This window comes from Sorex fumeus, unplaced genomic scaffold, assembly GCF_029834395.1.
Source record: "Sorex fumeus unplaced genomic scaffold, SorFum_2.1 ptg000019l, whole genome shotgun sequence".
Taxonomy (NCBI): domain Eukaryota; kingdom Metazoa; phylum Chordata; class Mammalia; order Eulipotyphla; family Soricidae; genus Sorex; species Sorex fumeus.
Genome location: NW_026606076.1, coordinates 28,877,852 through 28,890,162, shown reverse-complemented (window position 1 = coordinate 28,890,162; position 12,311 = coordinate 28,877,852).

Below are 12,311 nucleotides of genomic sequence, written 5' to 3'. Positions count from 1 at the left end.
CACCTTGGAGCCTTTTTTGTCCTTTAAGCAGATCTGAATCCTTTTTATCATTCTGGTGTCTACTACACTGAGGGGACTTCGCTAATTCTAAATACAACACTGATTTTTTTCTGTAATATTATTGAACTTGGTGGGGGGATCCAGGAATGTGACAAACTTTGTGAGTAATCATAGGTAAGTGGAACGGCCTGCTGGGATGTGGGGAGCTGACCCATATTCCTGGCATTTGTCAGATATTTAACGCAAGGGGTCCCTTCCATTCTTTCATATGTCTTTCGAAGCACAGGACTGTTCATTTAAACTGTTTCCAATAGGGGCCAAAGAGTAGGTACAACAGACGGGATATTTGCCTTGCACCAGGTTTAACAGGGTTCCCGGAGTACCACCAAGAGTAATCTCTGAGTATTTCAGGGTATGACCCAAAAAGACCGGGAAAAAAAGTTCAAAATTTAAAACACAAACTGTCTTCACGGCACTCCACTAAAGAACCTATCCAGGGTCATTTAACTAAGATAAAATTTTCTGAAAAATTTATTCTTTATACTTACACAATGCTAACCAGTACCTGAACACATGGTAGGCAGAGATGGCATGAGGGAAGGAGCTTGAACACAGCCCACCCGGATTCCAACCATAGTACCCCATAATGATCCTGAGTCCCCCAGGTATGGATGACTGAACTGAGAGCGAGGAGTAGTACTCAGCTGGGTGTGGCTCCAAAGAACATGAATCAGGAGGCACTGAAGAACAAAGACGTGGCTGTTTCTCTGCTATAATCCCCCAAGCAAAGGGCCTCAAAGCTAAATCACAGAGGCTAGAGCGATAGTCCAGGGGGAGGGCTTTTTCCTTGCATGGGGCCAGCCCAGTTTCAATCCCTGCCATCCTACATGGTACCAAGAAGCCACCAGGAGTAATTACTGATTGTAGAGGCAGGAGTAACCCCTGAGCATCGATGGGCCTGAACCAAAAAGCAAAGAGAAAGTCAAGCCAGAGTAATTTCAAAGAATGAGAGAGTGGTGAGCCTTGACAGCCCTGAGCACAGGGAATTTTTTTGGCTTTTAATTCACATTCCTCCAGGCTTTAGCCAGAAAATGCAAAAAGTACATGTTAACATACACATCAAGTTTAAATACCGGAACCCAGGCATAGACTTTCCCTAATAAACTGACATCACAAAATGTTTGTTACACACTAAAGGATTATTTCCTTCCTAGCTGCACTTTTGTAGCACAGCATCCCATGGTACAAAGAAAACAGACTTTCCCAAAGGGGGCTGTTTTGACATTAAAAATTGTTAGTAGGGCATTGAGTTATCTACTATGAATTTTCTAATGTTTCCTAAGACCAGAAAGAAACAGAAAGGCCTTCCCATATTCTTGAAATATATAAGATTTCACCCCAGTTTGAACTGCCCTATGTACATATAGTCCGGAGGTCTGACGGAAGGCCTTCTCACATTCCTTACAAACAAAAGGTTTCTCTCCAGTGTGAATTCTCACATGATCAGTAAGTGTTGAGGAACAAACAAAGGCCTTCCCACACTCCTTACAAACATAAGGTCTCTCTCCAGTGTGCTTTCTCATATGCCGAGTAAGGCTTGAGGAATAAACAAAGGCCTCCCCACATTCCTTACAAACATAAGGTCTCTCTCCAGTGTGAATTATCATATGGCAGGTAAGTCTTGAGAAATTAACAAAGGCCTTTCCACATATATCACATCCATAAGGCTTCTCTCCACTGTGAATCTCATATGCCGAGTATGGTCTAGGGAATAAATAAAGGCCTTCCCACGTTCCTTACATATATGAGGCCTCTCTTCAGTATGAGTTTTGATATGCCCAGTAAGGGTTGAGGATCGAGGAAAGCCCTTTCCCTGTGCCTTATATTTATGACATTTCTCTCCAGTATGAATTTTCCTGTGTCTAGAAAGGTGTGAGGAGTAAGCAAAGACCTTCCCACATTGCTCACACACATATGCTTTCTCTCTAGTATGAATTCTCCGATGTTTTAAGAGGGCCAACAGGGTTTCTTTTTTTTTTCAACGGGGGTTTGATCACAGCACACTACGTAGTATTTTTTTCTCTGTTTGGGATCCTCTCCTGGGGATGCTCAAGGCTTCTCCCTGACTGTGAACTCAGAAATCACCTTTGGTGGTGCTTGAGCATCACATGGGATGGTAAGGACAGAACGCATGTCCAGATCTTGCAAGACAAGCACCGTGCCCACTGTTACTGTCACTCAAGGTTCGGCATCACATGCAATGTACTGAGCCTGCATGAACTGATGCCTGAGTGCAGTAAACCCCAAAGCTTAACAAATCCAAAGATGGCCAAAGACAACCAAAGCTCCAAATTGGTTATAAAAATAAACGTAAAAGGATGCAGACAGACAGCGCAGAAGGTCAAGCACTGGCCTTGCTCAAGGTCAATAAAAGTTCGATCCTGACATACAGTAGAGTCTCTCAAGTCATCCGCTTGATCCCTGACTGTATAGTTCACAGGCAAACCCTGAGTCCTGATGAACCAAGAACCACTGGAAGTGACCACGAGCACTGAAATAGAGCAACATCTGATGGGGTGAGTCCCTAGGAAATAAATGAACTGTGTTGGGAGCTATATTACAGCAGGTAGGACACTAACACTACACACATACAGAATTGATCCTCAGCAGCACACAATGTCCTGGACCACAACCGGGATGAATAACTGAATACTCAGCCAGAAATAATCCCTAAGTATTTGTAAGTATAATCCCAAAACCAAATCAAAACAAAATAAAAGGGAATGCCCTGCCACAGAGGCAGGGTGGACTGGGGGCTGGGGGGTGGGAGGGATACTGGGATTAGTGGTGGTGGAGAATGGGCATTGGTGGAGGGATGGGTACTCAATCACTGTATAACTGAAACACAAGCACAAAAATTTGTAAGTATACAACAGTACCTCATGGTGATTCACTAATAAAAATGAAAAAAATTAAATTAAACTAAAATAAAATAAATAAAAATAAATTAGCTGAAGTTGTGGGCCGGGTGCAATAGTACCAGGATGAAGACAGCAACCTTTTTGGCTGCCAAGCGTGTTCAATCTTCAGCACCCCATGGCCCCTGAGCACCCCCTGGAGTGATCCCTCAGCACAGAGACAAGAATATTCAAGTTGTATATCAAATAAAAGCAAAAACAAAATTCATAAAAATTATGTGTAGTATAAGAAGTAATCAGAGAACTCAGCAATGGCAGGAACTAGGACCTATTTAGAGGGACCTAAATGATGGTTTCACGCATAAGGAGATTGCCAAGCACGGGGCCAAGCTGAGTCGATCCCTAACACTCCAGATTCACGAAAACCCGCAGACAGTGATTCCTATGGATAGAGCTTAGAGTAAGCCCCGAGCATCGCTAGGTGAGCACCAACAAAACAACCAGGGAAGGAACTAGAGGAATAGCTACTGCATGGCTGTTCTCACCAGGACATTCACAGCTACTTTTGGACACACTCAGAGCCCGGCACAATGGGCCCACACGGGACTGTCCAGACAAGGTCGGCCCCGCACTGCTCTCACCAATGGCCGACAGGTGCTGGTAGGTCTCCAGCATCACGTCCCTGTAGAGCTTTCTCTGAGAGGTATCCAGGCATGTCCACTCCTCTGGGGTAAAGCTCACGGCCACGTCGGGGAAGGTCACAGTGTCCTGAGCCGGCATACAAAGAGGGGCAGGAGTCAGGGTCTGTCACCTCGTTGTTCCCTGGGCTGTGAAGCCAAGACCCCTGGTCCCTAGAGGGACTCAGGGTCTGTCCCCTCGGGAGGAACCAGTCTCCTCCTGAACTCCTGGTAGATGTGTCCCAACTTCTCTCTAAGACAGCTGCGTCTATGAAAATATGAGGATACACTACTATAAGGTTCCTGAAGGTGGCAGACTTTCTCCTGACCCCAGGGAATTCAAACACTGCTCCTATGAGCACTCCAGAGAGTACAAACTAAGCATACTATCATTGTGACCCAATTGAGTGACCCTGCTTTCAGCTCAAAACACAAAACTAACACCTCCTGCATCCCACAGCCCATGCTCTAGGGAGAAGGGGACACTCAAAGTCCAGCCACCAACTGAAAGCTGTGCCTGTAGGACTCTTATCATGGTTCAGGGTCACCCCAAATGCCTCTCAAAGTGTCTTAAGCCCAACAGCTCTGTTGGCCCCAGAGATCCTTTGCTCTGTTTCCCTGGGACCAGCACATGCCCAGAACCGCAAACCGAGCAGTCAATGAATGCTGGACTGTGTGATAGAGCAGGAGAATCTCTACAGAGCGATAAGGACAAAATAGTGTTAACACATATCCAGGGACCCGAGTTCCTGTAGCTGCCAGGGCACAAACAGTGCCAGCACACCCAGGAACCCATGATGCACATCAGGTGGAAATCTGGAGCACAGAGCCAAGAAGAAGCCCTGAGCATCTCCCCTGTGGCACCAAAATAAATACGAAAAGAAACAAAGTAGCATAATTGTATAACAGGACAGCGGGGTGGGGATAGTGGGTAGGACTGGTGATCTCCGCCATCCTAAAGGGTCCACTAAGCAGTGCCAGGTACAATGCCAGAGTGCAGAGCCAAGAGTATAGTCCCCAGAATCACTGTGTGAGGCTCCTAAAACAAAACAAAATACCCAGACACCAGCCTTTGATGCCCAGCACCCCATATGGTCCCTGAGACATGTCAGGAGTCATCCCTGAGCACCAGTAATCTTTGAGCTGTTGTGGTCCAAAAGTCAAATACAAGAAAAGTGACACAAATGTGGCCTCGTACTGCAGAGATCCAAGTGCTCCGACAAGGCGGCAGGATCCTTCCTGAAGGAACTAAGACAGACATCCCGGGAAGCCCGACACTCCTGTCATTGCATCACCTCATTTTGTCACTCCTACCTGGGGTTGGTGTGTTCGACGGCATCTCACCATCTTCTCCTGCCTCTGTTTTTCCCAAGGATCAGAGACCTGGAGGAGAAGTCAGAATTGTGAGTACTGGACAGGAGCAAAACCCCCAAGTTCTGCCCAGCCACACCCTCGGGCACTGGCTCACAGACCCGCTTGGGGGAAACTTGTCAGATGTTTCTCCCCAGCAGAAGCAAAATGGGTTGGCATCTGTGCTGCCTTTTGCGACACAAGTTCTGGGCATGGCCACAAGAGAGAAAAGTCGGCCCTGCCTTGGTCTGGGGACTCCGCCCGGATCCCACAGAAGGTTCTCACAGGCCCAGCCAGGAAGGACTCTGAGGCCAGGAAATCCCGTGCATCAGCGCCCCCTTCTGGCCGTGAGAGAGCCACATTTTGGGCTATGATTGCAAGGGGGATCACCTCTCTTCTTTAAAAAAAAAAAAAAAAAACAGGGGCTGGAGTGGTTGAACAGTGGGTAGGGCGGTTTACTTTGCAAGTGGTTGACTTAGGTACGATTCCCAGCATCCCATAGGGTCCCCTGAGCACCAAAGGAGTAATTCTTAAGACAGAACCAGGAGTAACCCCTTGCAGCGCCGGGTGTGACCCAAAAAGCAAATAAATAAAATTGTTTAAAAACTTTCTACAAGGGGATATGGTGCCGCCAGCAGGTCTATCTGTACCTGTGAAGCAAGTTTATCAGCAGCCTGATGGCGCCTTCAGACTTCCAGATACCCCAAAATTGCTGCTGTGCCTTTGGCTAGATCCCCAAAACTTGGGGCAAAGTTTACCAAGAAAGTAAATGGCCAAAAGTTAGGTATGTGGGAAACACACCCACAAACCACCTCCGGCTCAGCTATATAATTGGAGGCATGGCCTCTCTGGTTCCTGATCGAACTTCTTAACGGCCATGATCCCAGACACTCAGTAACAAATCTTGAAACCCAACAGTTTTTGGCAGAAAAGCGTCTGGTCCCTGCAGTAGGTGACCGGTGCTGGGCCAACCCAGGTGGGAATAGGTTTCGTGCCTTGGCCTGTTCCCCCTGCCGGTGCAGTAGCCGCCATCCTTCAGAGGCCACTGGACAGTTAGGTTTGGGCCCCCAGTGATGAGACACACAGGGCCTCACGGGATGGTGGTGGAGCCAGTTCTGTCCACCCCACCCCAACGAGACCCCAAGTCATCATCCACGAACGGCCTCTCTGGCTCCTTATCAAGCTGTTTCGCGGCCATGATGCCAGAGACTCAGAAACAAATCTCAAAACCCAGAGGCTTCTGGCAGAAATGAGGCCAGACCACACAGTACGTTACTGTCGCCGGGCCATCCCAGGGGCGAAGGGTGTTGTCCCTCCGCCTGCTCCCCCTTGGTGGCTCGGTGGCCATCATCCTCCAGAGGCCATTGGACAGTCAGGCTTGGGCTCGCAGTGACGGAATATGTTGGGCCTTGTGGGATGGGGGGGAGGAGCTGGGCCTGTCCTCCCCACCCCAACGAGACACCAAGTCATTGCCCACGAACAGCCTCTCTGGCTCCTGATCAAGCTGCTCAACGGCCACGATCCAGGAGACTCAGGAGCAAATCGTGAAACCCAGTGGCTTTTGGCAGAAATCCCTGCAGATTTATGTGTTAAAATTTTGGAATTCCAAAATCACATGGCCCTACTGCAGCCACGCGACATCATAAGTTATTCATGACCAGCAATAGAACACAAATTGTCTACTGTTGCCTTTTCAGCAGATCCTAGTGTTGGGGTAAAATCTCAAATAATAATGGTGGGTCCGGTGTCAAAATACTGAATGTGTTCAAAGTAGAGAGAGAGTAATGTGGAAATCATCTGCCCCACAGGTAGGGGGAGGGTGTAGGTTGGGGGTATTCTGGGGTTTTTGGTGGTGGAGAATGGGCACTGGTGAAGGTATGGGTGTTTCATTGTATGACTGAGACTTAGACCCAAAAGCTTTGTAACTGCTCTCATGGTGATTCAATAAATAAAATTATAAAAAATGAAAAAAGTAAGGTGGAGTTCATGCACAATTCAATCAGCTAATCAGTGGCTGAATAAATAGCAGTACTCCTACATTAAAATAAAAAATAAATAAATAAATAAATAAAATAAAAACTTTCTACAGGGGCTGGAGCAATAGCACAGTGGGTAGGGTGTTTGCCTTGCACGCGGCCAACAAGGATTAAATTCCCAGCATCCAACATGGTCCCCGAATCACCGCCAGGAATAATTCCTGAGTGCAGAGCCAGGAGTAACACCTGAGCATCGGCTGGGTGAAAACCAAAAAGCAAAAAAACTGAATAAATAAATAAAAACTTTCTACATTCATGCACTTTTATCAGCAGTACACAAACACACAAACACGCACGCACACGCACACCTTTACCCCCCATACTCACCTCGATAGCCAGCGGTCAGGGCAGGACTTTGCAACTTGATGTGAGGAAGCAAATATTCCTATTCCAACATACAGTAAACCTGTTAGGATGCTTGTGTTGCTGACACGAATCAATCCTCTGCATCCCCACGGCCCCCAGAGCACTGCCAGGAATAATATCTGAGGCCATAGCCAGCGAAAGCACTCAGGTATCTCCGAGAATGCAGAGCCCCCCATTCCCCATGCCAAAAATAGCCCCAAAAGGAAATTATCATCGGTAAACCCAGACACCTGCAGATCCACCGTCCCAGCCTAACCCACAAGGGCAGCCAGTGAAAAAGCTGGACAGCAACACGGTCTCAAGCCTTGGGGGGGGGGGGGGCTGCGGCTGCGTTTCGGTGCCTCAAAGTGAATCTGAACATTCTACAGCAGTGAAACTTGGGCAAGGTCGCAACATGAGTCAGCTGGAGGGTCCGGACAGCCAAGCCTCGGACCTCGGCCGGTCCTGCATCCCAAAGCCCGCAACCCCCGCGCTCAGCCCCGCACCTACCCGCGGGTGCCCAAACATGGAGCTGAAGGTGACCCTGGCCACAGCGGCCCCCCTGTATCACGCACTCAGACCCGCGACCCCCACATCACACTAGAGCCCTCTATGAACCTCCCAAAGATCCGCGCCCCCCAAAAGACTTCATCATACCTCAGGAACCACCTGGATATCGGGGAACACAAGAAAAACAGGCGCGAGAATGTTCCCTGAGCTGGTCCCGGTACCATGGGTCACAGCGTGGAGACGGGGAGGCCAACCCAGTCCTGCAATAAGACAAAGTCGGCCTTCACAGTCCCGCATTCTCCTGGGGCCCTACTTTGTCCTTCACCCACGTGAACAATGACTCTCTGAACGGTTTCCAGGAAGAGAAGCACCAGGAAGGCCCCACTGTGATGTCACTTCCGGTGCTGCAAGCAACCTTAAAGGGCCAGACTCAAGATGTGCAGAGAACCATTACCCCACCCAGGTGAATCAGTGGCGGGAGGGGGATGGATTTGAATAAGGGAGTGGAGAGCCAGCTGCTGGAGTAGCTGGTCAGCGTGGGAGCTCCAGTAAGAAGAAGTTCACTGGGGGGCTGGAGAGATAGCACAGTGGGTAGGGCATTTGCCTTGCACACGGCCAACCCGGATTCGATTCCCAGCAACCCATATCGGCCCCTGAGCACCGCCAGGAGTAACTCCTGAGTGCAGAGCCAGGAGTAACCCCCGTGCATCGCCAGGTGTGACCCAAAAACCAAAAAAAAGAAAAGAAAAAGAATAAGTCCCCTGATGCTTTATTGGCCCTCAAGTGTGTAGTCAATGCTCTCACACACAAGGCCCCATCAGGAAAACTGCAACAGAGTAGATCAGGGTAAAACAGGCAAGTAGGGAGTGGGTGGGGCACAGACAGTGAGTTTCTCAGGGAAGCAACAAATCAAGGTGGGGGTGAAAGCAGTGACTGGGAAGCCAGCCCTGGAGAGGAACTGGAACAACCCAGACAGAGAGCAGCCACCTGAGAGCTGGACAGAAACTGGGACAGGAAGAAAGGCTGCTGAGGACATCTGAGAGCACTTTATGTATTAATGCTCTAACGCTGACAACACACGAGCAATGGAAAGTCACTGGCAAGGAAAGTTCATGGGGAGGCTTCAGAAATACATTTTCAAACACAGAGTAAGGATCAGGAGTGATGAGTACAGTGGGTTAGCACTTGCTCTGAACTTGGTCAACTTGAATTCCATCCCTGGTATCCCAAATGGTTGCCTGAGCACCACCAGAAGTGTCAGGTGTGGTTCCAAAATCAAAGATATTATGGAAAGAGCATAAGGACCCATCCTAGAATGGAGGTATATACTGAGCTTACAGTTAGCAAACTTTCCTGGTAAAAAGACCTTACTTAGCCTTTTCGACAACCTAAATGATTTATAGCATCCTAGTGACTACAAGATATTGGGACTTTTACGACTTCCAAAAGCAGAAAGTTTCATGCTTTTTCCCTCTCGAATATTAGTGAAGTGAGAAGTGCTCTTCTTTTCTTTTCTTTTTTTTCTTTTTGTGTCAGATGTGGCGAAGTACAGGGGTTACTCATGGCTCATGCAGTCAGGAATTACCCCTCATTCACTGAAGCACTGTTTACAATAGCTAGAATCTGGAAAAAACCTGAGTGCCCAAGAACAGATGACTGGTTAAAGAAACTTTGGTACATCTACACAATGGAGTACTATGTAGCTGTTAGAAAAGATGAACTCATGAAATTTACATACAAGTAGTACTACATGGAAAGTATCATGCTAAGCGAAATGAGTCACAAAGAGAGGGACAGACATAGAAAGATTGCATTCATCTGGGGAACATAAAGTGACAAAATAGGAGACTAACACCCAAGAATAGCCGAGATAAGGACCAGGAGGTTTACTCCATGGCTTGGAGGCCAGCCGCACATGCTAGGAATAAAGGCAGCTCAGATAGAAAAGGGAGCACCAAATAAAGCGCATTTCAACATTCTCCAATTCACCCTATAAAGAGCCTGGCCAGGGCCAATCATGTTTTGTGAATATTAATGTCTAGTGCATACGTATATTTAACAAAAATATGGATACAAGGTATGTAGAAATGATACAGCAGATCAATTGCTTGCTTGCTCATGGCTGACCAGAATTCTAAGCCCCTGTAAGGATACCTGTGCCTGCCCAGGTATGGATCCCTGAGCTCAGAGCCAGCAGTAAAGCCTAAGCCCTGTGGGGCACAGCTCCTCAAACCTAACACAGGAAATTCTGAAGAATGAATGTATCCACTTTCATAAGGATTCACTGCACTCATCTCGTTAATTTCTGCCATAATTACCGCAGACCAGGGCCTCTGGACCAAGCCAGAGTAAGAGCAAATAATGACACAATGGTGAGCCGTGAGAGCGTGGAGATGCGGAGGCTGCTCGTGTCCTGCCACAAAATCCACCTTCAGGGTTCCCCTTCCATGTCGCAGCGCAAATTTACTTGTCCTTTGCCAAGTGAGGAATAGCGCCCTGAACCCACCCAGTGTCTGTGTCAGGGATGGAAAATGAATCAGGAATACCAGTTTTATGACATCACTTCTGTTTCTGTAAGGTGCCCAAAAAGGCACTGAGAATCTTTTTGCCACCCAGCTGAGTCTGTGCTGTGAGGGGAATGGACTCGGATAAAGGAGTGCAGAGGGAGCTGCTCAAGTGGTCGGTCATAGAGTGGGGGCCTGGGGGTAAGGAAAAGTCCCCTGATCCTGTAGTTGTCACTAAACATTGAACCAATGATATCTAGACACCCAATGTTACCCTGACTCTTGCCAAGTGATCCCTAACCTCAAAGCCAAGAGTAAACCCTGAGTACTGTCAGCTGTGGTGACAAATATAACAAAAATCCTACCAAAAGGGGGAAAAAAGACATGCAAAGGCAAATTCTAGAGTGAAACATTCAAAATGCCAAGTAGCTGGTTCTTAAAATCCCCCATTCTTGATCTTTCCCTGCTACAGAAACTCAGTTTCTCCTGAATCCCTATTGTTCTTTCCTGCTTTTGCATCTTTCTTGTGTGTGCGTATGTGTGTGTGTCTGTGTGTATACGTGTTTCTTTGTGTGATTTTTATTTTGAAGCCACAACCCGCAGATTCAGGGCTTACTCCTAGCTTGGCACTCAGGGATCACTCTGGTGGGGACCATATGGGATGCAGGGGATGGAACCTGGGTTGATCGCAGGAATGCTTAAGTGGTTACTCGCTGTACTATGGCTCTGGCCCTAAGAAAATGTGCTCCGAGCACACCCAGGATGATCCCTGTGCAAATGTCCTTATACCTAAAAAAACAAAATTATCTGGCTTAAAACAAACAAACAAACACCACAACCCTTTCCCTTGTTGGATTATAGTTCTGAACAATTTAGGTTTAACATTGCTTCATCATTTCTCCTCTGCTGCAAGTTGCTTAGGCTTACTGAGTAACAGCCATCCCAATGCTCCTGAATCACTCCCATTTACTTAGTATTCATCTTTAACTTCCAGGTGCTCTGCTTCCCCTATGCATTAATCACCCATTTCCCCTCACCAGAACCTGTGAATTGTAAAATCAGATTCTTCAGAGATCTCTGGATTTTGTATTTGTAAGTGAAATTTTGACTTTCTCTTTTCTGCATGTCCTCTGCAGTTTACTTGAGACAAATATCCATTTTGCTCTTGGACAAGGACCAGTGAAGTCCCATGCTGGGAAGATTGTGCTGGGAGGACTGGGATGGCCATGCCTCCAACCATCAGCTTTGTAGAGCTAAGGAAAACAATGTTACGCTTTTGTAACTTCAGAGTTAACTGACTCCAGATACTATTTACTCCTAGGCATTGTCATATTTATGAGACTTAAGCCTCAGCTGCCCATTGTTCCTAGCACCCCAAAAACAAGAGACTGGATGGACCCAGGAAAGCTGTGAGCTACCCTGGCATTGAAAAGGTACAGGGAAGCACCAAAACAAATTCCGTCATGACCCAAACGTAAGGGACTGGATAAGGATCCTGCTGGGATTACAAAGGACTGACCTGTCCTGAGGAGTGTAGTCTGGGATCTAGAGGAAATATCCCCAAAAGATCCACCCTATAAGCTTAATAGTTCTCTTATTGTTTCCATTCAAAATGAAGACAAAGATTAAGTCCTCAAGATTGTTTGGATGAATATGAACTAAGCAAAGGAACACATGTCCTTAGATGAAATTCCACCCTTGAGCTGATCTCCATGCAGGTTGAGATTTTTGTCCAAAAAGAAGTTTCCCCTGAGGGAACGGCTTTACATCCATGGATTGTACAACCACACCTCTATGTATTTGCTACCCCCACTCCTGGGGAAAGGGCTGGAGAAATAAAAGATGTGGGAGAAGGACGAAGAGAGGGAGTGAGGGGCAGTGGGAGACTGGTATAGATAGTCAGGAGAATGGAATATAGAGCAACTGATCACTGCGAGTTCACCAAGTAAATTGCGGGGGTGCTGTGAAGCG